Source organism: Oxyura jamaicensis, chromosome 1 (assembly GCF_011077185.1).
Source record: "Oxyura jamaicensis isolate SHBP4307 breed ruddy duck chromosome 1, BPBGC_Ojam_1.0, whole genome shotgun sequence".
In the NCBI taxonomy this organism is placed as follows: domain Eukaryota; kingdom Metazoa; phylum Chordata; class Aves; order Anseriformes; family Anatidae; genus Oxyura; species Oxyura jamaicensis.
Window position 1 is genome coordinate 110843615 of NC_048893.1, and position 27333 is coordinate 110870947.

At 38.4% G+C, this 27333-nt stretch overlaps 1 protein-coding gene and 2 long non-coding RNA genes across 4 annotated transcripts in view; 2 read left to right on the forward strand and 1 right to left on the reverse strand.

Annotated features, from left to right (window-relative positions):
- The window catches only part of LOC118160786, a 28104-nt gene extending 26987 nt beyond the window's left edge, over positions 1-1117 (forward strand). The window contains exon 3 of the long non-coding RNA XR_004747674.1: positions 1106-1117. This is a non-coding gene — a long non-coding RNA (uncharacterized LOC118160786). The remainder of the gene's footprint in view (positions 1-1105) is intronic.
- The window catches only part of KCNJ6 (potassium inwardly rectifying channel subfamily J member 6), a 168132-nt gene that overhangs the window by 72651 nt on the left and 68148 nt on the right, over positions 1-27333 (reverse strand). The window lies entirely within an intron of this gene.
- LOC118160785 lies at positions 8449-12043 on the forward strand. The gene is made up of 3 exons (XR_004747673.1): positions 8449-8547; positions 9148-9183; positions 11817-12043. It is a non-coding gene; the product is annotated as an uncharacterized LOC118160785 (long non-coding RNA).

Sequence of the window (27333 nt, forward strand, 5' to 3'; positions counted from 1 at the left end):
AGCAACCAAAGAAAAAAACCCAAACCACAACAAAACCCTTAATAGCGTGAGAGCTTTAAAAAATATTGTAACATGGGAAATTTTTGAAGCTTTTTTTTTCAATTCTTTGTCTGTACTCCTAGCATAGAAATGATTTTCTTATCATTAGTGGGGCTTCATCTGCTGCCTGCCAGCACCTGAATACATTGTTCTTCCTGACCACTAGGGCACGGTCCTGCAATCCAGCCCTGAACATGGAATGCACTACAGCTGCAGTGGGAGTTAGATGCCTTGCTCTGATTTACTATGGACTAAACACTCTTCCATGGTGGTTCAGAAGGACTCTGGAAATCAGCTAAGTTTCCCAGAATGTGCTTTCGTTTCCCAAGAGAAGTAATCTAAATCTGGATGCAACAGATGTGTGGTATGAAATTGCAATGTGCAAGACACTTGTGGTATTTGTGCACCTTTACAAATATAAACTCGAACCTAAGACTGTTTAAAGAGTTGAGGTCAAGCTCGCCAGAAAGCAATTGGTATTTCGTGATAGCTTCTGCAATTTTTGTGACTACTTCCAAGGTTCTGAATTTTCCTTCTGCACTGACGGAGAACCTAACCTAAATGCGTTTTATAAAACTCATCAGTGAAAAACCTCCATTTTTGTCTAGGAAGGATCAGATTTTTCAGCTTTACTTCCTTTCTGCAATCCCTCTGAACTGATGGCCCAGTTCACAGTCTTAGAAACTCCCCTCCAGTGCTAATTTCCCTGAAATTGGAACCCACTTTTCTATGCATTTTGACTCTTCAAGAAAAAGCTTTCCCAAGGAATTTCTTTGTCAGAACCACTCCAACTACCTCTCTGGGTGCCTGGACCCTGCTCCCCTATCAAGCTATGTGTAGAAGTGTCGTAAGAACCTGTTGGATTTTTGGACTTTCCTCTGTCTCACCTCATGCCACTTTACATAGAGCACAAAGCCACTAGAGGAAATAGAAGGTACCATAAATATTTTGTTCAAATTGTATAGAAGCTGCTAAAATTTTGCAAAACTGCTGAGCCAACCTGGAATCTGGGGGACAAAGAAGTCAGAAGGCTGAGGAGGAGCAAGATATACTTCACTGAAAGAAGTGCAAAATATTTCCACAGCTTTACTGTCCCTATGTTGTTTTCTATCCTATATTTAATCAAACTGCTACTAATGTCAAGCTGTTTTGTCTTTTCACATGCTAAGTGGCATATTGTAGCACAGTTCTGAAAAATAGCCAAAGTCTGTATGAGATGAAGCTGTGTCTAGAACAGCTTCTTCTATCCAGGAACTTCCAGATGTTGTGCCCTACATCAAAACTGAACTAACTGCTGGGAATCAGGGAAGTGAAGGAAGAATTTTTCTGGGATGAGCAGGCCAATCAGTCATGGTGTTGAAGTTTTCTGGGTTACTTCTGATATGAGTGCACTAATGTGACTATTAAGCACTGAGCCGTCTTTGATCTGTGAATCATTCAGTATTCTTGGCCCAATGAGGGCACATCTGTTCCTCTTTGATCCATGGAGCAGACTCTGATCTGATAATCTGCTTTCCCCGGGGTGTGTGGCTGGTCACAATCTGTTAGGTGGACACAAAATAGTTTCCTTAGCAAAGACTAGGAACTTTTTAAAATCCAGGAAGTTTATTGGACAACAGATAAGTTTGTCAATCTCATTTGCTGCTGAGACTACCTAGACAGCTATGGCGTGTGCTGTACATTAGGCATGATCTAAAATTTCAAGTTCATGGTTTTGGATGATGTGCAAAGTACGTCAGTCTCTTTTCTAGCTGGTGAATGGTGCTATAAAGTGTAGCACTACAACCCCACCTTGGTCACATCTGCTCTTTCAATGCATTCACTCCAGAACCTGCTGGTACCTGTCACTCCACCCCTGATGACAACATTCAGATGGCTTGACCTGTTCTCTTTTGACTGTTACCCAAACAGGCATGATCCCATTGCACTGTGCTGCCTTGTCCATCTCTCCTCATGCTGTTCACCTTTCTCCATCCCAAAATAGTCCCTTTTGTTTGCTTCTAGGGAAAAAATAGCAGTTGTGCTAAATAAAGCTAAATAAAGCTAATAAAGAAGCTAAATAAAGCTTCTCCATATTTGTTCTGCTTGGTCCTACCCTTCAGTGAAGAGGGTATGATTTAAGGGTTGTTTGTAGCCTGAAATAAAACAGTAGTAGTTGCTGATTTTTATTGCTTGTACTGCAGTGATTCAATGTATTAGGATGAAATACTATTTAGAGTAATGAAAGGAAAGGATACTTCAGTGACAGCATTGATTTTCATCTAACACAGAATAATATCTAATGCTGGCATAATGCAAATCACAGCCAAATGAGATTTTCACTCACTGCAACAGATAATTATTAAAATGCAGCACTCAGTAAATGCATTAACATATGGCGATACAACTGTGATTCTGTCTGCACTCCACAGGGCTCATGGAGAACATGCTAAATTCTCCCCTCCCTCAGCTCTTTAAGCAGATATTTCCTAGTTAAGAGAAGAACAAGTAAGTAAAGTGTGCTCCTGTTTCAAACGCATGTTAAATTTCAATTCTCACTGTGACTCCAGTTGCCTAGGGTCAAAACTGGATCTATCTTTCACATTTATTTTAATTTCCTTTGGATGCTTCTTGGCAACATGTTCCATAGCCAAACTTCACCAGCCATCCAGGGAGGTGGTGGAGTCACTGCCCCTGGGGGTGTTTAAGGAAAGGGTGGACGTGATACTTAGAGACATGGTTTAGTGGGTGCTGTTGCTGGTAGGAGTGTGGTTGGACCAGATGATCTTGAAGGCCTTTTCCAACCTTAATGATTTTATGATTCTATGGTAAACACAGTTTGCAAAACTAAATAAAGACCCTCCATGACTTCACAGGAAAGACTGACCTAAAGGTTATTTCAGTTCATTCAGTGGTAATTCATGGAAGGAATTAAAAAGATGTAATATCAATCAGGACAACAGTAACCATACAACCAGAATAGTCCTGACGCTTGTCTTCCAGTCTCATACTTCAGGTACAAATAAGACTCCTAAATGAGATTCCTCTTCTGATTGAGACAAAGCATAGAAATGCTGCAGCTGGTGAAAGAGATTTTCAATTTTTGGCTTCTCTACTGAGAAGTAGGTACAATTTTGAACATAAGTGTTTTCTGGAATCTGGAAAAATGTATGTGTTTTTGTATTCTAGAGAACTGTGAAGAAAGGTGGAGGGGTTCAATGTGGTTTTGGTAATTCACCAAAGCCTCAGAAACATCCTGGGTTCTTTATGTAGAATTTCAAATTTCTGGTAGACTCAAGTTCTGATCAAATCTGTACAATCCCTGTAATCATGAGTAACAGTCATTTAGACTCTTAGTAACAGGCTTACAGGAACACACAAGAAAAAAATGCCCAGAAAGAAAGTAGGACACTAAAAAGAAACTATTCTGAGAGTCATGAGAGTAGAAAAATTAAGAAAATATTTTCTTGCTTCCTGAAGTTCCAATCTTAGTACTTCCTAATAGAAATACAAATAAAAGAACATATCTCCTTCCTTTCTAGCAAAACCAGTCTGCATCCTAATCTGTCAGGGTTTCCAACAAATACCTCGGCTTTAGAAAAGAAAAAAGCCTTTTGAAATACAAAAATTAACTTTTATCATGCCACATTGCAAGACAGATATTTTAAAGTTTTAGGTCTTCCAGCTTTTTAGGGGAAATGTCTCTTGTGCACACTGTTAGTTCATTGCACAGCTGGAGCACTTTTGGCAAATGAAAGGGCTATAATGACATTGCTGGAGTTTTGTGTTGCCTACCTCTCTGTAACCACTGGCACAAAGCAGCTCTGAGAACTCGCCTGCTGCAAGAGGATTTGCAGACTGCTGGGGGAACAGGAAGCTCCAGAAAGATAGCTGAGAGGGAGGAAAACTGATCCAAGAGAAGGCACTGAACCACTGCAAGTAGATGTCCCCCTTGAAGAAGTGAGGGCAGGGACGTGGTAAGAATTATAATTACAGGACATTTGCTTCCACACGTGGATACCACTGAGAGCAAACTCATGGCTGTCCCTATCACTGAAGGTGCAGATAGGGTACCACCACCTGATGGAGTGTTAGAGGTGCCCTGTCCTGATGGTGGGGCCAAGAGGGCCACAGCTGTGATACCTATGTGGCTGAGGATATTTTCCATACTTGGGGGGTACCAACCATATCAGCTACCAGGTATGGGTTCCCCTAGAGCAGGCTTAGCTTTTGTGCTGCATTAAATGCCTTCTCCTCACAATACTTAGAGTGTGGTGCAATGAATAAAAAATCCCCTATCACTGTGGAATTGTGACTATACCACACCGACCTTTCAATCATTGGGCCTAACTTAATGATGGAGTAAGATGTAAGTAACTCTCTGTCGGTGTTAGAATGTGTGTTAAGGTGAGGTAAGTATGGGTTAAAATCTGTCGTTCTCAAGAGGTCTGAGAAAATAGCATAAGGAATGAATCTCTGGCTGGTAGATACTGTCTTCTCTAGAGCCTTGTTGATGTATATTAGCTGGAGATCTGATGCAAGGCATGCTGCTAGAAGTACTGTGGGAAGACAAAAATAAGATTTCAAGTGAGGAGAATGCTCCATGCTTGTAATTTAAATAATAACTACATATGCCTTTACTAAATGCTGCTTTCTTTTTTTCCTGATTGTTAAAGTTGTCTAGATCAAAATTCCTTGTGGGCCATCAGCATAATTGCATCAAATAATAAAGCTGGAGAAAAAGTCTATAGTCATAATAGAATGTCAAAGAGTAAAATGATAACAGACCCATTAAAGCCCATGCCAGACAATCAGAAGCTATTTCCATTGAATTTTAACTCACACTGGGACCAGAAATTTGCTGAAACACCCACTTTTTCCCACTAAAGTGAGTGTAAGTTCCTGCACTGTCAGATTTGCTGCCTTTGTTGTGCAGTAGGTTGCTGTGCTGAAAGTGTTTTTTTAGCACAATTAAAAAAAATAGACATCCAATAGGAAATCTTGCTCTTTTTAGGTACTAGCTGGTATACACCTTCATTTTCTGCATAAGCCTTTTGATATTTTTGTCTCTGAAAAAGATTTTTCCATGTTTTCATTGTTTATATGGAGAGTATATGGAAGACTATTTACATAGTAAGGATTTCTGGAGGATTTGCCTTCAAAATTTGCTAATACTAGTTTTAAATATTGCCTGTATTCAACTAAATAAATATAAACTAAATATCTCTTCTGTGATAAAGGAGGATAAAATAAGATTTCCCTGTAAGAGGGATACTTTGAGTATCGCAAGGGAAACATGATAAGGACACCACCTTGTCTTCAAATAAGCTGAAGAAACAATTCAATTAATGGCAGAAACACGGTTTCTAGTAAGAAAAAATGAGGGATTCATTTTTAATTCTGCATCTGCCAGCTGCTATCATGAAATATGTACTTTGTTTTATTGAGAAGGGATATTACATTGTTTGAAAAAGTAGCTTGATTCTGTTGGAATCCAGTCTGTATTTTGGAAACGGATGAGAAGAACCTGCCTTTTATCACAGATGACCAGATCCTTATGTCCCTCGCCTCAGCAGAAGACATAATATCTGTATACCAGAGGAACCCCCCATGAAAAACTTTTCACAGATTGCTCAGATTTTTACTGCTGAGCGGTGCCAAGACTACAAAGAGAATTAAAGTAAAACTTCACATCTTCCATGATGACAGCCTCCAGGTATTAGCCACTGACAGTATGACACTCAAAACCACAATAGACTGAAAGTATCTTGAATGCTGTCTTTAATTTCAGCAAGGACAGTTGTGAAGAGCAAGACTCCAGAGGTGAATGTTGGACATTGCTTACTAGGTATCTCTTTGGGCTGTAGTCTAAACGTTTCTTGCTTGTTCTTGTGAGGGGGGTTTTGGATTGTGATAAAAATTGACTCTCTTTCACCAGCTGCTCTGAGTCTTCCTGGCTACGGTGCCAACTCAGTCTCTTGATGATGCCTGTATTTTTTTCAACACTGGTATCCTGATTACTATAAAGTGCCTCTGATCCCTCTCTTTGCTTTGGGCCTGGGCTGCAATACACAGTTTCCACAATGGGAGTTGCCTGTCAGAGATTACATGCATCCATGCACACAGTTAATGTAAGCTGGCTACACTTCACTTGTTTGCCCCTGAATAACACCTCCTTCTCCAGCTGTACAAGCCTGCAGGTAACAGATAGCTACCAGAAAAACATTTTCCCATCAGGAAGCAGGTCAGTAGCTGCAAACCAAGACATTTGCTCAGCAGATCTTTCTAGTGCAGATACAGTTCTCATGGCTTTTAGCTTGATTTACACAATCTAGGAGAGGGCTGGGGGCTCTGCTCCAGCAAGATTTGGGCTCTGTGGTTGGCAGGGCCAGGATACCACTTGTTGAGTGAGAGATGGAGGGTTGCTCTGCCCCAGAAGAACTGTATTATATGGGACTGGCATGCTGTACAGTACAGTATGGTGGTGAGGAGTGAAAACCCCTTCCAAAAGCATGTGCTGACTACCTTTTAAGGTTTTTGTTTTTCTTGTTTTCCTCCACGTGCCAACTGTCTGACCTAACACACAGATTTCCCTTTGACGTGGACAACTGTTTGCTGAATAACACAACTCCATCCTTCACTTCCTGGCTGCCTGCTTGCCTTCCCCCACCTTTTTTCTAACGAAACATACATTCCTCTCTTCTTTTGTGCCTAGATCTGCATACGTATTCTTTGATTGCTAAAACTTTCCTGCATTAAATGGTTTGTTCAGTTCCCAGATGTTTATTTGCATCTATATGTACATACCAGCAGTCCTCCCCCCAGTTTGTAAAAACATATAAATATTTGAAATAGAAACCCATGAGTGTAATTTTCCCACTTTTGGTATTTTTAAGAAGTACTTCAAATATTGCAGTGTGGTGGAAAAACAAAAAACAGCAGAACCCACACTAAGATGTAGCATTATTACTTGTGCGTTAACAGAAAAGAACAGCACTGTTTCTAACTTCAAACGGAGTTTAGTGTTATGCTCCTTCAGCATATGGAGGGGTTGTTTGATGCAGACTTGATTAGGATTCTCTTGGGATCTATTCCACATCCTGCCCATTTGTTTCCTTAGACAGATATTGCACACTATCCCCCTCCCTTCCCTTTGGAAATGGCTCATTGCCCTCTGTCTGAACTGCTTTACAAGGACAATGGTAGGGAGTGTGTGGTGATGATGACAAAGACTGCGCTGCATGCCAAGCAATGGATGGTTCCTATAGGGGAAAATGCAGTCTGCAGACACCCTGCCTCTAAGTCTGACATTAGAGGCAGCTTTTCTCCTTATCTCTCAGCACTTACAAATATGCTGTTAGGCATATCTTTTGCGTGAAGTGCTGGGTTTGAAAGCTGAGACAGGTGCAAGGAAGGATGAGATGCATGGGCAATTTAGGAGTTACAGTATATGTGGGTACAAAAAGAAACAGTTCAGCAAAAAAGCTGGCTTTCTATTCTGGGGTTTTGTTGCTTTTTTGTGTCTCCTTCATTCTGAGATAGTACTCAGATGTATTTCTTCTTTGTTCTTAATAGTGGCAACTTTCTTCTGGGCTTGCATAGAAATCAGAATCAGGAAACAGGAAGAAATTATGGGACCTGCAAGCCTGTGAGCCATAAAAGAAATCTAAACAAGAAAGAAGTTACTTATTTTAAAAAGGGTGGGAAATTGTTCTTTGGGTTACTCCCACATGGGAGGTAAGGTGACTCCACATTGCCTGCAGAAGGAAATTATATCCTAATAGATCAACTCATATAATTGGGGACAAAAACAAACAAACAAATATACATTTAGGCAGAAGAGTTCTTTTTTAGTTGGGAAATGGAGTGTAGGAGGAATACATTAGCAAACTAATAACCTCTCTAAAAGGGTAACTGGAAGAAATTTTCTTGCAGGTGTTATACAGAGCTTTTGGTCTCTTCTGGCCTTAAAAACAGAAGAGAAAGTAGGAAAAAAAATCACTTTCCAGCAGAGAAGAGCTTATATTCCTTGTTGACATGAAGGTATGGGTTTATTGAAGATGGTAAGAACAGAAGAGCTGTAGCATGACCTGTTCAGCACATGTATATTCAAGGTGGCCCTGTTGTACAGCAAGATCCCCACCCTGATCACCTTGGTCCCACAGAGCTGCCTCATCCCCTACCAGTGTCTGAATGAAACAGATCTATACAACAACACAATTCTCTTATTATTATTATTATTATTTTGTGGCAACTTTTTGTTTTGTTTTGTTTTGTTTTGTTTTGCTTTTTCCAGGTTTGTTGGGGAGTTTCCTTTAATGTCAAGAGGTGGGTGTCTCTGATTTTTTTTTTTTTTTTAATTATTATTTTTAATTTTACTCATGTGGTGAGTCACATGAAGCCTCTTCACTCTGTTCTCTTCTTTGCTGTCTTTGTTACCAGTCCTCAGCCAGAAAATGCTATAGTGCAAGCAAGGCCCTGGATGGGTTTGTAAGATACAAGCAACCTGTCTGTGAGAATTATCTTATGGTGAGACAGGGTGACTTCTGCATTCTCTTCATACTCTTTGACTCTTGCTTTTAGCAAAAGAGTTGCAGTTATTACAGCCTTAGTCTAGTCTTATTCCTTCACCATTCCTTCACCAGGCTTGATCAAAGAGGAAATATCCATGTTTTGTTGTGGTTTTGCCATGTAATTTTTCTCATATAGTGGCTATCTGATGACATATGGCATCCTGGTGTTTCACGTGATGTACTTTTAATGTGAAGATAATGCATGCTAGCTGAAGGATAGGGATATGTAGAGTAGACTCATGGCCAAGCACACTTTGACTTGGTTTGGAACATGATTTCATACTGTTCTTATCTACAGTGCAGAAGTGCTTGTCAGAATATGTATATCTAGCTCCAGAGTGAAGGATTTGGTATTTATCCTCAATATTTTCTAGACTACTGCTTGCATGGATCTTGCCTAAATATGGATACCACAGCTAAAACACTTAATTTTAGATTTTAGTGTTCACAGGCCCCTCGTATGGTCAAAGGAGAGAGTTCAGTACCATCCGGGGATGATATGGCCTATATGACTGGATAATCTTTTATTGTATTGTCTCCCTTCCTTTCTCTACAGAAGATGACCATGTTTCTTCTAATGCAGCCCATTCAGGTAGGTGTCTAAAGCTATGTATGACTAAATAGGTCTAACAGCTTGGATTTTATTATCTACCTTGCCCAGGTAGCGTGATCTCTTTGCCTTGCACTCTCTCATGCCTTGGTGAATTCAGCAAAGGTTCACATGGATGCAGGGGCCAACACGAACAGAAAGGGTTGCAGGATCATTGCCCAGCTTATTCTTGACATAGGGAGAAAAAATGTATTTAGTGAGAGGAGGAAAGAGGATACAAAAAATATATGGTTTTAGTGTAATGTAACCAATTATTTTAGAATATAATTGAGCCATTAATTGGGCCTGGGTGTTAACTGAGAAAGAGATATATTCTTTAATAATATAAAGTAATTATCTACTGCCATTTCTCTTTTTCTGCCATGCTTTCAAGCCTGGCTTAATTATCCATTATTCCACACATTCTATTACTAAGGTCAGTCTCTGCAACATAGTGCAAATTTCTGTCAGTTTTCTTTTGTCTTACTGTGGCTCTGTAGCAAAACCCATGAGAAAGTCAGTAATTCTGTTTGCTGAGCTGTGGGTAAATGGTTTGCAATAGGCAGTGTAAACCCACATTAACAACAAGGATAAAACAAAATACTGAATATCTTCCGGTCAAGTGAACATTATACATATCTGTGCACTGAATTAGACAGGACCCATAGAAACAAGAAATAGTGTTGTTGAGTAATTAAATGCTCTTCCATAATGTATATACTCAAGGAGTGGGAATATGAAGTTTTTCTGAATAAGCACATTTCCTAATTTCTCTTTCCTCCCTGCCACATCCAGTAAAATGTTTTGTCTGAAGTCTACAACTCTGTATTTGCCTGGCTGCTACATTAAAACTTAGGACAGGAACCCCCAGTATTTACTTGCCCCTGGGCAAATAGCTATGTCACATTTTCTCACTCCTTAATGCTAGTAACTATTAGCCTTTCTGATAGCTTCATAGATTTTAAAACTCAGCTGTTTCAAATTATGAATAAATCACCAAGTTAGAGAGGAAAATCCAATTTCCATGTCTTTACTGTACTCCTAAATTAACTGATCCCAGCCTTTCCTTCATGATCCTTTGAACTGCCTTCTGCCAGAGAGTAGCTGAGAGTGGATTCCTGTAACCAGGCCTTCTGGAAATGCAACGAGATCTCCTTCAGAGACGAAGGGCACTGTCAGTGCAGCTGACTTTCTTAACAACACTTGCGGGGGTGTTTTATTATTCAGTTTATTCAGAGCAGGATTAACATTCTAAAAATTGTTCTAAACAATAATGAGTTCAATCTAGACATTGTGCAAAAGCCAGAATTCAAATTTTCAAAGATATACCCACAAAGAATATTTAAATGAGTAGTCACACTGCATTTATCCTCAAGATACCTAACAAAAACAAAGCTACCAGATTAATAAGTAAGTTTGCCATTAGATTTGCATTTCATTCTTTTTACTTATGCATTAATTGCTTTTGTCTGATAGGAATTATTCTGAAGGAAGAAAATGATTTTTTGATGTGTAAGGTGTGTTAATATGAAAATATGGCAAATATGCAGGGAACATGTGAAGGATGAAGTGAAAAATTTCATGTGATGGGACGTTGAGTTAGAATACAAATTGCCATAAGAAGTGAGTTTTCTTTTCTCTTACAGAAATGGGAGAGATGATGATAATAAGCTATTGTTACATGTGCTGAATACATTTAATACTTTTAATTAGGATGAATAGACAGGTGCTAGAATTTTCCTAATGGTTCTGCATATTTCTCCTTGTCATTTTCCTATAAAAATAACTCTGTTTTCTGTGTGAGAATCACTGCAGATTTATTTGCCATGCTGACTTGCTTCACTCTTTCGGGCTTTCCTGACTGTGTGTGTCGTCCCCCCCCACCCCGGTCATTTTCAGACATTAAACATTTAAATTCAGGAATTAAACATTTAATCAATGTAAGAAAATGCCCAAGGCTTCATAAATGTGGCTTTGCTCTTCTAATGGTTGCCCTTTTATAATGAAGCAGATTCAATTATAGCACCTTTTCAAAATGTTCAAGGGATTTAGGCTGCTCTTGTACTTTCGGGCTTCCCACAGTGCTGTCACTCAGGGAGCATGGTCTCTGTGATGGCATGCTAGTGAGAGCTTTACATTCTCCTCATTTGCTTTTGGGGTTGCCAACAGGCTAAATTAACAAATGTGTGGCAGAAAATGAAACTGTAGTAATCTAGAATGCCAAGATGTATAGTGATTTGTTTTTCTTGGGAAAAGTATCTATTCCCTATTTTACAAAGGAAACAAACAAAAAAGAGGTTGCATCCTCTTTTTCCAGGGAAGCTACAACTTAAAACATCATGGGTCTTTTTATGAACAAGTTGTTTAAGGCCACTTATTACTGAATATTGAGTTGGTTGTAGCTTTTTCTCTTCCTTTTCTTTCACTTAAATAATACATAGAACAAATATTACTCACCACACTCGGAGCAAAGTGTACTGCAGAGTGCCCTGCAGGGACCTTTCCCTTCTGGGAGTGCCCTGCAGTATAATAGGAGAAGGGGGAAGACAAGACCTAGGCAGCTTCATGTTGGCAGAAGTTTGTGGTAGTGCAAGAGGAAATAAAACTGAGTTGGTTGCCTCTTGGGTTGCCTGCAGGTTTTTATGGTACCCAGATGGAAGACTGTCCAAGGAACTGGGAAAGATGAAGGAGGTGGTGGACAGAAGATTCAGTCTGAAAAATACCCTGCTAGTGAGAAAATGGGATTTTGATACTTTCAAATTCTGATAAAACCGTATTTGGTAATTTTCTAGTTTTGAAGTACATTCATCATTGTAGCAGAAGGTACCTTGCCATTACATGTTAACTTAACAGAAGATACAAGCACCATATGAAGCAAGAGAACATATCTTGCATACTTTCAGATGTAATTTGAAGGTTTGTGCAGAATTGTCCTGCAGTAAGAATTTAATTACAGGCTTAGTTCATATGGGTATGGGATGGACCCTGCTGGTTTCTGCTCCTTTAGAGGGCTTCATAGGGACCCAATTTTGTGGAAAGAACTATGTTAAGGAAGACTGTGCTGGCTAAGAGAGAAGCATCACCGTGGGCCTCACACTTTCTGTATGTCAAGTATCAATTGATTTCCTTAGAAAGTTTTCTGACACCTCTTCTGCTATATTGTGCCTGGCAGGAATGTTGCTCTGCTCACATGATGAGTCTGTTGCCAATTAGATGTTTTCACTGATGGCTCCTATTTCTTTAATAAGATACTGTTTTTTTGTTGTTTTGACAGTTCATCATCTTCTTGGTGGATTACATAGGAACTTACATATTAGTTTTACTTGCTTCTGAGAACAGAAATATTGTTGCAAGAATTTTGTTCTGAAGTTGGCTTTAGAAGTTTTTATCTCGACATAACTTACCAGTTTCTCATCCACAATGACAACTGTTGAAATATGTATTTTGGTTAACAATCGAAAGAACCATGTCTGTAAGGAATAATAATGAGAAGAAAAATTTTATGTGTGTACTAGTAGCACAAGAAACAGACTCTTATACCGTATTTTCCTGTGAAGTTGTTTATGCTTGTATGTACTCCTGTACTTCCTCTGACTGTCAAATGAAAGGAGCTGAAGATGTGATGTGCAGCAAGGTTGGTCTGCTCTGGGTGAACTTATTGACTGCTCAAGAGTCATGGATGCATAGTGCAGAAGGGAGAAATTTACCAGGACTAGGGGATTAGCTCCAGATTTAGAAAAAGCTCTCTCTGCTCTTATGAAGACTTTCATGACTATCATTGTCAAAAATATGTTTTGTTGCACCTAATGATCTGTTTCTCTGGGGCATCCTAGATCACATTGCAACAGTCATTTTTAAGTTGCTAAGGTCTGTGGGATTATGACTGATACCTACAGAACATAAGAAAATTTTCTTGATACTCCATGACACAAATTGCAGCAGAGCTTTTCATCGCTTGGAGGAAAATGAGGAGGGAGAAAGAAGGGAGCAAGTGGAGAATGTGAATAATTTAAGCTATCTGACTGATGTTTTTCTGTAGCTCCAGACTGCTAAGTCTGATATAGCTGTTTAATTTCAAAGGCAACTGAACTAAGTTTCCTGTTTGTAGGGCAGAGCTTGGAACCAACAAGACAACAGCATGAGAGAGCTAAATGATTGACTTTCTCCCAGGTCAGAACTTAGTACTCTCAGAGTTAAACATTTTCTGTAAGTTATACTTTTAAATCATTTACTGTCTCAATGCACTAGTAATCCTGAAACAGATGAAATGGAAGCCCTTTCATTGTATCAAACATTTTAGACTCTTTTCCCTCGGGGGAAAAGAAAGTTTTCTTTCTTCAAGAAGCCAAAATCTGCATAAGAGTGTTGTGCATAGGTGATGACAGAGGACATACCAGTTTTGATTGATTTCACATGCACATTTACAGCCTGGGGTCAGACCTTACTTCCTCTCCCATAATGGGTCTAAGGATTGCAAAAGAGGGAATAGTTCTTTAAGAGATCTTTTGTCCCTTCCCTGGAGCCCAGAGCCCAGGGCTATAACTCTTGGTCTTAATTGTTCCTTTCTGCTCTTCAGTGATCCCCTTACTTGGGACAGAGAAATTATATGATGGACATGAATGGATACGTGTAAGTGAGTAAAAGTAAAAGAAAAAAAAAGCCTTGGAAGCAAATGTCAGTCTTCTTCCGTCTGCATCTCTCACATCTGTGACATTTAATTTGAAATGGGGAAGCATCTGTCCAAAAGAACTGCTTTGAGATTGTCAAACATATCTTTGATTCTAGAGACTTTAAATGTCCGTATTCCCACAGCTTTCTCTCAGACACCAGAGCAGGAACTTAAATGACCAGAATATTATTTCATAATGCTGGTAGGCCAAATAACTGTGTCTGGTGTCACACATTGGACAATCTCTTTTACATTTTCACTTGTCTGGCAAAAACAATATACTCCTAGCTTTCTATCTTGGTTTTCTTGATTGTTTTCTGAGTGATGTTTGAGACTCTGAGCAAGTTGCCATACTTTGGCCCCAAAGGATGGGCCACTCATCTTCTCCAAGTTAAAGATTCCTCATCTAGATACTCTTAAACTTGGAGAATCTGGGAAAAGGTGCTTGCCTTCTGATAATAAATATTGTGAAGCTGTAGGGGATGGTCTCAACTTCAATCCTTCATTAGAGATCATTGTAGGGAAGCAAAGGTCTATCAGAATCAAGTTAGCTCCTGCCTGAGAGCATGGCTAATGGCACAGGATCAGGGCCATTGCATTTCCTACTGGAGATGTTAGATATGCCTTGAACAAAATATCAGTTCCCAAACAGCTGAAGTAGCTTATAAATCAACACCTTTTTCTTTTGCCTGGCCCTTTTGTTTGCCTCATTGGGTAAGCTTTCCTTCAGGCTTGGACACTAAAGGAAATAGTTTGCTGCAACTAATGTTCTGTCTACTTACCAGCTATCATATGGACTCCAGACTAAGCTCATGTGCACAGAAATCAGATACTTAACCTTTCACTTTTTAAATGTGCATCATATGTGCAAGCAACATATTTAGTATAAAGTGGCTGGGTGATAAACACGGAGGAAGGGACTCTTTTCTGCAATCCCAATGTAACAGGAATATGGTGATAGTCACAAAACACGTTTACTTGTTAAGGGGGAAGATAATTTAAGGAACTGATGTTGCGTCAGTTCTGTGTCTTCTCCCTTAACACTGTGAACTCTGCATCAAGCTGTAATGCAAATAGTATTATTAAAAATGACTCCGTAGCTATACACAGCAAGACAGTTATGTCCTGATGCAATGTATGTCACCCGAAGAATGTCACACTTTGTTCTCCTCCCTGAAGTAGTTAGAGTTATAAAGAAGTTCTGAAGTGTTTTCACATGAAAGAATCCAATCATAATGAATGATGACGGGTTCAGCCAGCAGGCTGCAAAACTCCTAAAAGCCTTTTTAAAGGTCTCTTCAGAAAAAGACCACAAGGAAAGTGAAACACAGATCTTTCTTGGCTCATGGTGTTGGAGTCTTAGCAACTGGTATATCTCCCTCTGCATTATTAAAGTGAGTTCTCACCACCAAGTTTTCTTCATAAGACTTTTCTGTTATGTGGAGGGGGACGTTGTATATGAACAGGAATAGAAATACTTCTTATCTCACTATGGTACATAGACACAGCATATATAGTATGTGATGCACTGCAACTGTAAAACATTATAAGTAACCAAGAGACTTTTAGCAGAGGTATTTTTTCAGAGTTTTTTTTAAAGGTTTTTCTTCTATTATAATCCATGTTCAGCACTACTAGAATATGACACGTTGTAAAGATCTTGTGGGTAGAGTGCACTCCACAATCCACAGGCTCTTTTAGTTCCACTACTATATTTCTTTCTATACAAGCTTCCTACAACAGGTGGGACTTCCCTCACAGGCTTTCCCTTCACAGTCTACAGTCAACTGCAAGGATGGTAGAAGTCAATGATTCTGCTAACTAGTTGCTGAGCTGTCTGCAAGTCCTTCTTTGACCCTTTTCTTGTTGCTGATCAAAATCAATTCACTGATCCCCGAATGTTCAGTGTACTTTGGGTCTGATTGTATGTGTCTTCTATCCAAAGGTAGAGACATAGAGAAAGAAATGACTGCACATAGTGGCTCACAAGTGTAAGCATTGACAATACTGTGCTTTACCAAAGGGAATGTCTAAGCACATTTATCAAGACAAAAAACCTAAAACAGAGTCAAGAGGAAGCTGCCTTCTAAGTCAAGAGGGCAACACATGGAAGTCCATAGGTAGAGCAGGAAAACAGCAATATGCCATGGTATTCTCTGCTTAGATAAAAACTCCAAGCAGGAAGACTTACTGAGCTGGGCCACTATCTTTAAAATATTGCAATTCCTAGAATAACGTAATCTTATTTCCTTATGTTCATTAGTTCCTTATGTTTCCTTATGTTTCCTTATGTTCATTAGCTACTATAAACTTTTCTGTTTGTCTCAGATGTTCAGAGACAGTTTATTGAAGGTAAAATGTATATATAGTTCAAAGTGTCATGAGGCTTGCTAGACAAGCTGTGGGTCCCATGGCATGGCAGACCATCTCTGTTAGGCATGTTTCAATGTTTACTTAGTGTTCATCATATTTAGTGTTTCTAACAATGAGAAAATCCCAACAAATGGAGCTCACATGTGCTGTTATTCCATCAAAACAAACTATATTTTGAAAACTTATTAAGGCCCTTAGAAGCCAACCTCTTTTTTTTTTATTTATTTATTTTTTAATTTAAATAATTAGTAAAGGAGCTTAGTTGCATTAGATGTAACTACTTGATTTCTTTCTTTTGTTGTCTTCCCACTTGTAGCTCCTTTTTCTATCACAATAAATGCCAATAAAAATTAATGACTGGACAATGAAAGCATGTAGACATGCCTCTAAATATCCTACCTAGGAAAAAGCAAAATATAGGGACTATTTTTATTTGTCCACAGTTTTCAAAATTCACTGGTTTTTGATTTGGAAGGTGAAGTTGAGCTTTAAAAACTTTTATTTTACTTGCAAGGTTGACAGAAGCAAAACCAAACCTACAACTAACCCCTACTGTGCATGAGGACACATGCATACTCCCAAAACCCCCAGGTTGCTTACTTGAGTGGGTGACTTGCCTGGGACATCATCTGAAACATTGCTGCCTCTTGCACTTTTACTACAGGTTTTCAATGAGGAAGAATTTCTGACAGGAATGAAATGACCTCTCTTTACTTTTGTAAATCCATTTATTCCTCCACAAATAGTCAATCTGAAGCAAAGCATGTTGTTGCTGCTGTTTGTTTGTTCCTTTTTTTTTTTTTTTTTTTTTTATGAGTTATGTTTACAGAGGCTAGGGTAATTGGAGTTGTAATCTGAACATGGAAACTTATAGCTGAAATGAATACATGCAGATTTAGGCTTCATCATCTAGGATACCGATCTCCCCATCTTCTTTCTGGAGGAAACTGGGGACATAGGATTTCCTCCAAGGCTCCCTAGTTCAGATAATTTAAATTGGACACCTAAACTAACTTATGCAGAAACCCCAGAAGAAAAGCTTCCTGACAGCATTGGGAATTAGATGGTGTCACTGATTATTCTGATTTTTCCTCAAATGTTTCCTGGACTATTTCAGGTAGAGGGAAACAGTTTGCATTACTGCAAGAAAAAGATAAAATTAAATTGCTTAATAAGAAAAATGTGTATCTTTTCCAACATTTCCAGTGCTTGATGGTGTTACAATAAACTTTTCTGTTTGTCCATATTTTATGGAGACAGGAAAACGAGTAGAATCGATTCTGGTGAAGGATAGATAGACCTAAGAGACTAGAGATTCAATTCTCATTTGCTGGTTCTTGTATCATGTTGGGTGAGATTTAGCTCATTTCATGAAGCAATTCCTTCAAGTTTGGGCTCCAGTGCTCCCGCTGTAGAACTTGGTAAGAGAGTTTGAGAAGCTTTCAGAGTAAGCTATTGCCTACAAGACCATAAAGAATACAAGCGTAGGGAAGAAGGAATAAACGTGCATGTATGCTTTAACTAAAAATGCAAATTAATAAAGGCGTCTTCTTGATGACACAATCCAAATGACATTTAATGAAAGATGGTGCATTTTGAAGTGGCAGGCTTGGAAAGGATTTCAGTGATAGTTATGAAAACAAGACACTAAAAACCCCTGAGAGTTACTGATATGCATATGAGAATCATATGACACTAAAATAGATGAGGATAATCTACCTCCCCAGAGGACTAATTGTGTTTTGGAAGGTGGACAAAGGAAGAAAGAACACTCTTGATCAGATGGCTCAGTGTTTTTTAATTTCTCTGAAACAGCAGGCAAAGTACTGTGAAGTGTCACAAAGACTATGAAGAAAAAACAAAACGTGATACTTGCATTTTGTTTCTAAGGATTTATTTTATTTTATTTTATTTTTGAATCATTCTCAGTGCTTCAGGAATAACAATTAGATAAGTCTCCCAGGGATCTAAGTTCTCTTAACATCTCTTGCGTAAGGAATTTGTGAGTGAAGAGCTCTCCCTGGCTATTCTTTTGGAGGGAGCAAGTTACAGTCATTTGGTTCCTGTTTCTAGTTCTGTGCTAACTAACTGAGGGTGGGGGATAAGGTGGTGGGGCGTTCATGCATATCTGTCCATGTATATCTATACTTGCATCTATTTATTTGTATGCATACATGTATTACATTTCTTGGTACAAGATGCATTTAATTCAACAATTCAGAGTACAAAAATAAAATAAAATAGCTTATATTAACACTATTACCAGTAAAAAGCATATAAGAGCATATGCTGTATTTTATGTCCACTTTAGAGGAATCAAGTTCTTTGGTATATCTGGGACTGCATTTTAGAGTTCAAATATATTTGCATTTCATGGCCACCCTTTCCACTGCTGGAGCTGCTCTGCCAAACATCATAAGGCGCTTCAGGGCAAAGTCTGATATGGATCTCTTCTTGTCTGTGCCTTAGTGCTACTGTGGTACTTCAAGAGACTGATAACTCTCCTTGTATGAGTGACACATTTCACCCAGCTGCCAAGCACACAGTTCCATCTAGCAAAAAAACTCTGATTTCCTTCAGAAGTATTTTTTACTATAAGCTGACAGTAACAGACAAACGTGGGCTCTTAAAATACTGCATTGTTCTTCTAGCACTGTAGAGTAAAGGTGGTTAGGCTTTATGTGCGCATGCCTGAGGGAGAACGAGCAAACTCTAGATCCTCCCGACATGCCATCTACTTGTCAAAATGACAGCCAGCTGACATGGATCTGATTGTCTGCATCCCGAGAATTCTCAGTGCTATTTCTGAGTTGTCCTCAAAATAGTTACTCTGTGCAAAGGAATTCACAACACACTAAAAAATCCTCCCTGTACCTAAGCAGTCTTTGGGAATTCAATGAAAGATTCACTCTAGGGCATTTCCTACTGAAGGCAGTAAGAGAAACTACTCTGTATTTGCTGCTCACTGATTAGTTAATGACAGTTTGGCACATCAATGGGGGCCTTTTCTAGCACAAATAATATAGAATTCTGTACCCCTGGTCCAAGGAAATCTGCAAGGCATGCCTTGGACTCTCCCTTTCAGGAAGCCAGTTAGTATATTTCATACTAGGGAACTGTGATTCCCCTTTGCCCTTACCCTTCTGCCTGAGATCTGCCTCTGCTGCAAATATGCATAGAAATGTACCCGCTTGGAATATGCACTGCAACTGAGCACGGACGCAAACAAGAGAACAGTTGGTGTGCATGCCCCAGTCATGAAAAGTAAAATTATGCTTGTGAACTGTGTGTGTACTGGAAATTTTCATTGCCAGCTTAGAGGTCAAATGGACAGCAGGCTGCTGATCAAGGGAGAGCTCATCATACCCAGATACCAAACAGTATGTCATCTCTAGCACATGAACAACCAGACTTTGTAAAAGAAAAGCAGTTTTGCCCGTAAAGGTGCAAAAATTTTTCTGACATTGGGTAATATATATGGAGAAGGCACCATCTTCATAGGCAGCAATCCATTCTACCAGCTTCTTATTTCCAAATGAGATGAAAGGTAAAGCTGCTGAAGGCAAAACATGGCAGCCCATTCCTTACTTGTGAGCTGAATAACAGGATTAGGCTCAAGTGATTAATACTGTATTGGTTTCCCGTGCAAAGTGTTTATATGAGACTAGATTTCCTCTCAGGCTAAATGGCATATTTATGCTATTTGGGGAGCTAGCAATGAGCTCTAAGGGTGACCTGGGATATTTCTGTTAACTTTAGTTAGATTTATACTACAATATGTCCCAGAAGAAGACTGAATTTGTGCCCAAGGTGCAGAACCCAGGAAATCTGTTCCTACTATTTTCATAGACATCCCTTGGGATCTCTGGCAAGTCTTATAATCATGTTGTTATTATTATTATTATTACTGTAGTTGTTGTTGTTGTTGTTGTTGTTGTTTCTGGCACGTCCATTGACACTGGGGGATTTGGATTTGGTAGTTCCATTTGAACAGCCACATTTCTGCTGCAGTGCATCACAGATCAGCTCAGACTTTTTGAAAATATAGGCCTGTGTTTTAACCTCAGGGAACAACACCGCCTCATGTTGCAGTCCTATGGGAAGGTAAAATTAATGTTTCAGAGGAGCTCAAATATAATATGGCAATGCCTTTAAATAACAAAAATCAAATCAATTGAATTCTCATTGCCCAAACATTCCTAGTAAATTGGCTATATTCTTTTTGCACTCAAACAACTGAAGATGTATTATTAAACCTAAGCAAATACAAATGCTAAGTAATATGAAGAGCTTGACTCATACCAAGAGTTAAAGCTGGAAATAATTCTGTCCTTAATCCACCCTGTATTGCCCTGTGGTAACATCAGTTGTCATACCAGAGGTCTAGTAGACTGCTTACATTCCCAGTAGATAGCAGAACAAACTTCCCAAGGCACATTTTTACTGAAACATGCATTGAGCTTCTCATTGTGCTTTTAGCTGGTATTTAAAAGATCATTTTAAAATGTAATTATTATTACCTGGTTATTGCAAGAAATCTATTTGTTTTATAAATCATATATGGAAATGAAAGTTCAGGTTGCTTATAGAATACATGAACTGATTATTTTGCCCTTGCACATTTAAATAAAACTTGACCTGATCTCAGAAGCTTTAAATTGTAGGGTCTTTATATTCTGTCTTCTATTATTATTATTATTATTATTATTATTATTATTATTAATGTTTTTATTTGGCTTTAACCAGTGAATTCCTTGGCTTGAGGAGCTTTCACATGTAGAAATACCTAGAAACATTGATATAGAGTTGGAATGATTTTCAAATACATGGAAGAAATTTGGTCACTGAACTCTTTAAAAGTATGTAAATATTTTTCTTGCAAATGTATATATAATATATCATGTTTGTAGTAGTTATTTAAAGACAAATCAGTATTGTTACACCTTCTTGTATCTGTGTAAATGGAGTCACTGGAGTCACTGAGGAGGCACTGGTGATGAGATTACTGAAAAGTGGAAGAATAAAACATAAAACTCAAAATCCCTGTAAAATTTTATGACTTTTTTCAGTATTGATAATGTGGATGAAAATAATGTGTATGCCCTGAGACTGCCGTAGTGCATAATTAATCGACGTCTCCAAGGCTGGATAGCAGGTAGTATCTCAAATGTGACTATTATTGGTCAATGCCCAGGAGAGTTTTATACAGTCACTGCTGACAATAGTCATACTGATCATCCCTTCATTTTACACTACTAAGTGGGAAACTGGCTTGTGACCAGTTAAAGGATGTCTTCATGTGTCTTCCTTTCTTCGTGCATTAAGCTGGGTTTGCCCACCAATGCCTTCTGTTCTGTTTTTCTGTATTGGGACTATTCATCTGCCTGAAGCTTGAATTCATTCTCTCTCTACTTCTGTTGTGTCCTCACATCTGGACAATAAAAGAGCCAGAAGCTATATATACCTTTGCAGCACTTTGCTCTCTTCTTTTTTGAGGGACCTTTCAGATCCTCATGAAATGATTAGAAGTGTGACTTCATCCTCCAATACTGATTCACATCAAAGTGGCCAGCTTGCACATTTTGTTTCAAGACCATCTTTGCAGAAACTCTTGTTATGTCTTAAAGAAAATATATCTTTATGAGACAGATAACAACTACTTTAGGTATTTATGGGGAAAGTTAATCCAAATACAGAGTTGCTTAAGGCTGGGCATGTTTTTCCCCATTTCAATTTGGTTTTGAGGCTTTAATGGAACAGGTTAACTGCTTTTGACTCATTTTTGAAGCAGATATGAATTTCTCCCAGGTTAGCTGACTGTCTTCCGTTTACTATAGTACTGCATTTGATTTTTCAGTTGATAGGAATGAAATAGTTACACTGTGTATGTAACTTCAGTGTAAAATAGGCAGAAAATCTAGTATGTCTGCAAGAAATGAGTTAATAACCAATAAATAGTATAAGAAATGAAGCTCTGGTACTTCACTGCTAAATTATCTCTTGCTCTGTGTTGCTTAAGTGCTTTTGATTTCACTCATCCTGTGCCCTAGGGCAGGGACTATATATATCTATATATATAGAGAGAGAGATTTTGCAGGGTATATGCTCCTTATCAAACAGCTTTACAAACAAGTTATATTGCTGCTTATGATTATGTCAAAGCTGTGAGAATGCAAACTTTTCAGAGCATTCAGTTTACTTAAACCACTGTGCAGAGAGAGAAAGAAAGAGAAAGAGATGACCTTGCAAAACTTCTGGTGCACCTGTGAGGTTACCTCTAACCCTGGTCTGCTACAGCATTAAGTCAGGCAGATTATTCCAGGAAAGGTATCTGAAGGATCTGGAACAGGTGGTTGAGGCACCAGTGGGTCAGTGAAGATACTTTTGTAGCTTCACAGAATGATCCACAAAACCCCATGACTTGACCTGCCTTAACTGCTACTGAAAGGGAAAGCACCTGACAGTGCTCAGTCTAGACTAACCAGTTGAGTAAATATTCAGTTCTTTAACTGATGACTAGGTATGACTGAGCCTGAAATGTCACGGAGACTGCTGATTTTTTGCCTTAAAAAGGCACACTGAGTTGCAGTGACTGGAGAGCTGCCTGCTGGGCAACTCAGACCTCTGGGCAGAGTCTTTCAGGCCGACCTCTATAGAAACATTTGGGAGCATCCTCACTTTTCCCAAAACAAGCTATTGTTACCCTGTGCCAGAGCTGTAACTTTATCAGGCAGATTTTGCCCAGTGTGAACTTCCAAACTGATGCTCTTTTACTGCTAGGCAGGTCCACGCCAGCTGGTTTAAAACTAGCGTTGAATGCTTGCACAAGCTCTGGACCCAGCAGGTACTGCACTGCAGATATATCCTGAGGCTCCACTTCAGCAACAAAGTACAATGGTCCCCCCATGTCATTAAAGCTTGTTGCATGATCGGGACCTGAGCATTGGACATGGGTCTGTCCTGGAATACTGGAATCAGGAAAATGCCTATAATGGCTAATCAGATAAAAATTGTATTGATGCTTTCTTGGTTAATTTCCAATAAATAGAGCTGTGATCTTACATGACCTTCATTTCTCCAGAAGGCAGGTTTTTCTGTCAAAGAGGACTACATTGCAAAGGAAAATAATGTAATTATATAAACAGATAAAAGGGTAAAAAAGGGTAAGCATAAGTAGGCACCCTTAATAGGAGGGTGTGTTCCTTCACATTGACAACATCTGGTTTACTTCCCTACACCCACTTCTACAACAACTGATGACTTATTTTAGTTCTAATGGCAAAGTCAGATTTCAGATTTTATCTTTTAGTTCTGCATCTGTATTTAACAATCCAGTGCAACAAGATGTCCAAAAGTCTATTGCAGCGGGGATGTGGACATTTGTCTGTTTGGCTAGGAAGGCTATTCATTCTAAACCTCTGTATTAAACTATTTTATTAGGATTGTAGCAATTAGCTTAAACTGACTGACAGTAACTACTGACAGTTTAAAGCAACAACAATATTATGACTGTTGAAATACCATTAAGAATCTCGTAAACAGGTGAATTTATGCTATGGACTTTTCCCAAGGCTTTATTAGAACTTGCACATGAAAACTGCCATACCAAAAGCCAGACTGCAATTGGTTATTTTAGCCTAGGGGAAAATGCAAATGCATCTTTAAAGCAAAAATTCAGGCAACTCAGAATCAGGCAACTTAAATGTAATGTGAAATGTTACAGTACTTAGTGCATGTGTGTTGTTCATTTATGCAAACATTGCGTGATATTTTGCTTTGTTTACTCCTCCATATACAATGGATTGTTAAAAACACTCCCTTTTCTTTTTTCTTGAATAGCTTTCTATTCACTGTTTGTAGTATGTACAAGTACTGTTCAACTAGAAGACTTGCCTTGAACTAGCTTAGTTTGTAGGCTAGATAGAAGTGATCTCTGGGCAGGGTCAAAAGACAAAGATGTCCATGTGCATCAGCCTCTTTGCACCCAGGAATCATCACTGCTGCAAATAGTTTGAGAGTATTGTAGAAGGTAGCAGAATTGGATGCTGAGTTGCACAGCGTTTTTTCCTTGCAGGGGAATTGCCTTCTGGATCTAGGCATATAACATACAGTTCTACTGAGGGATACAGGATGCAGGGGAACCCTTCAAATGAGAATTTTCTGTGATTAATTATTATTTTTTAATTTATACTTACTTTTATTTCCTGCCTTTTGCTCACAGATTAAAGTTCTGACCTTGGAATATGAAGTATCACAGATTCTGACATGCTGTTTCACTGGCTTCAGCATCAGTAACTGCCACTACGAAAACGAAAAATCTGCTCATGCCTTCATAGCATTGAGCTCCAAAACCAAGCTCTCCTTGGGAAGAATGGGAGCAAAGAGGCTTTTGCTAGACTTTTAGCTCCTTATTTATAAGCTTCACAAAAGATACTGAAGAACCTTTGATTCAAGAAACACCTTTTATCTGATATGTGACTTTAGCTGAAGTGAATGCTCATTTTTCAGTTTTGTCTGGGTTTTATTTTCAGGTAGATTATTTTGGAAGAACTCAAGGTTTTTACTTACTACTGATGCCATTAATGCTGTCACTGGAATCTTCTGCTTTTTTTTTTTTTTTTTTTTTTTTTTTTTTTTTTTTAAAAACATGTTATACTTTTGATGGGGGCAGAGGGGGATAGAGTATTCTCCTGGCCTTTTCACTCCCCCTCTTGTTTCTGGAATGGTTGGGAATTCTCAGTAAGTGGACCAAGGACAAGACACAGGGGACAGAGTGGCTGTCCTCAGAGGGTGAGACATTCATACCAAGTTCTACATAGTGGTAGGAGATATGACCACCTCCTCTCTAGAAAACACTAAAAGAGGAAAATGGTGATGATTCAATTTGTATGTTCTCAGGTGAATACAAAATGCATCATAAGCCAAATGTAATCCCTGAGCTTGTCCTTATTAAATAGTGTGGGCATGTAATAAAACTCTGTGGGCTTCCTTGGTACAGAAGCCTGTGAGGGAACACAGACAGATGGAAAGCTATCAGAGAGGACCTGTTTTTCCACAGTCACCTCAGTTGTTAGAACACTGGTGCTATGCTTCCAAGCTACCCTATGATATAAGTAATGCTAACCTGTTCTGCTAATGGGAGCAGAACAAGACAGGGAGGCATGGTGGAAAAGAAGGCATTTGTTCACCTTGTCTTCACGAAGTATTGTGATGGGCTTATTAGTCTGACCAAAGAATCTGTGCACATAACTTCCCATAACTTCTCATGCTGAGATGAGATGAAGCTCCTTGGTGGTTCTCACAATTACATCTTTGAGCTCTGAGAACCACAAATTGCCTGTTCCTGTCCAGCTTACTTTCTGTTAGGTTGTGCTACTGGGAAATAATGACAGACCAGAAATGCTGAAATGACCTGCAAAGTCACAGTAATTGACTGCTCTTTGTTGAGTGTTTACGAGAGAATCAGGATCTGCATGACTGTGAGGAATATAGGACCACAGAGATTAGATGCACTAGCAGTTTTGTCAGGGGAAGCTTGCAAGGTGTCTCTCTGAGCTGCTCCTGACTTTATCTATTGCATTTGTATTTGCACAAGCATTTTGTCACAACAGAAGCTTAAAGTATCTCAGACAGCATTGATTTGAAATATTGCTTGTACAATTTTACTAAAATACACATGAAGTGAATTTCAGTTAATAAATTATTAATTTTGTTAATGTCAGATCCCTAGCAACCTCAGATATATGAAGTAATGCATGTAAATGTTTAGAAAAATTGTGAAATCTGTCTACCTTAATGTGTGCACACCTATGTGTGTGTCACACAAATGTGACCCTAGGTTTCTGTAAACACTCCTTAAGATTGATTCTTGGTACACTTTGGAGATAAAAGATTTGTATCAATTTTTCCATTTAACTGTTTATTTCCTTTTTTTGTGACCTTTTGCTTCTAATTCATTAAGGGAGCTGAAATGAATTCTTTTGCTAGCTATTTCTAGGAAAAAGCTTTAAAATAATTTTAAGATGGATTTTTCAAGGAACATTTTATTTCTATTATAAAGCTGGAATAAATAATTGCATGAGGTACAGAGAAGCAATTCCAAATTGTCATGTTTTTATAGTCTTCATAATATTTATCACTTTTAAAAACTCAGGTCATAAGTTTTGTGTACTGCCTTCCATCAAAGCTAGTTAGAATATATCTTAAAATGACAATTCATTAAGGTGTTGTCATTGTAGATACAGAGCTTTCTATCGTTTTCTGGACTGTATTGCTTATATAATGAAACCTTCAGTGACATAACTCTCTGCTCTTGGGATGTATTTAGAGGGGAGAATGTAAAATAATGTGAAGTAATGATTACATGAAGAGAGAACAAGGATTTACCCCATCAGTTTTCTATGCTGCTATAGAAGAAATGACTGCTGCAGTAAAATAAACTGTATCATCTTTGCCACTTTGTTCTCAAGATGGTGCTAAAAGATAGCAATCCATTTTAATACTTTCAATTATTTTGGGAAAAATAAAACAAAATTCATATTTTGCTTTGTATGAGTTGACATTATAGAAGAACTAAGTGATTTCTTTTAATTTCTATTTTAAAACCTGTATATGTATGTGCACTTGGAGTGACTCCAGATCTACCATTTTTGTTAAATAGTTAAAAAACATTGAAACTCAGCTTCCTGAAAGACTGTTTTCTTAGTCCAATGTGTGACCATATTTCAAGATCATTTTTAGATGAAATTCTTATTGCTCTATCCATAGTGCATAAAGACGTTTGCTGCATTAATTCAAATACAAAATCAAAATACATTAATATGTTGGATTTTTAGATGGAAACAGGGTACAAGGTCATAATTTTTGAATAGTTGGATTTTACCATGAACATTGCGAGAATTAGCAGCACTGAAACCTTGTATTCTAAAGACAAAGTTTCTAAAGACTTTCTGCCACACCCCTCCTCGGGAGAAGTCATGAAGGGAGCAGATCCTCATGTCTTTTAGAAACTGGTTTAACTGATTTGGGGGAATTTATGTCTGTTCATTTCAATTAAATATTAAACTGTTATACAGCTTTTTTTTTTTTTTTTTTTTTTTTTTTTTTTTTTT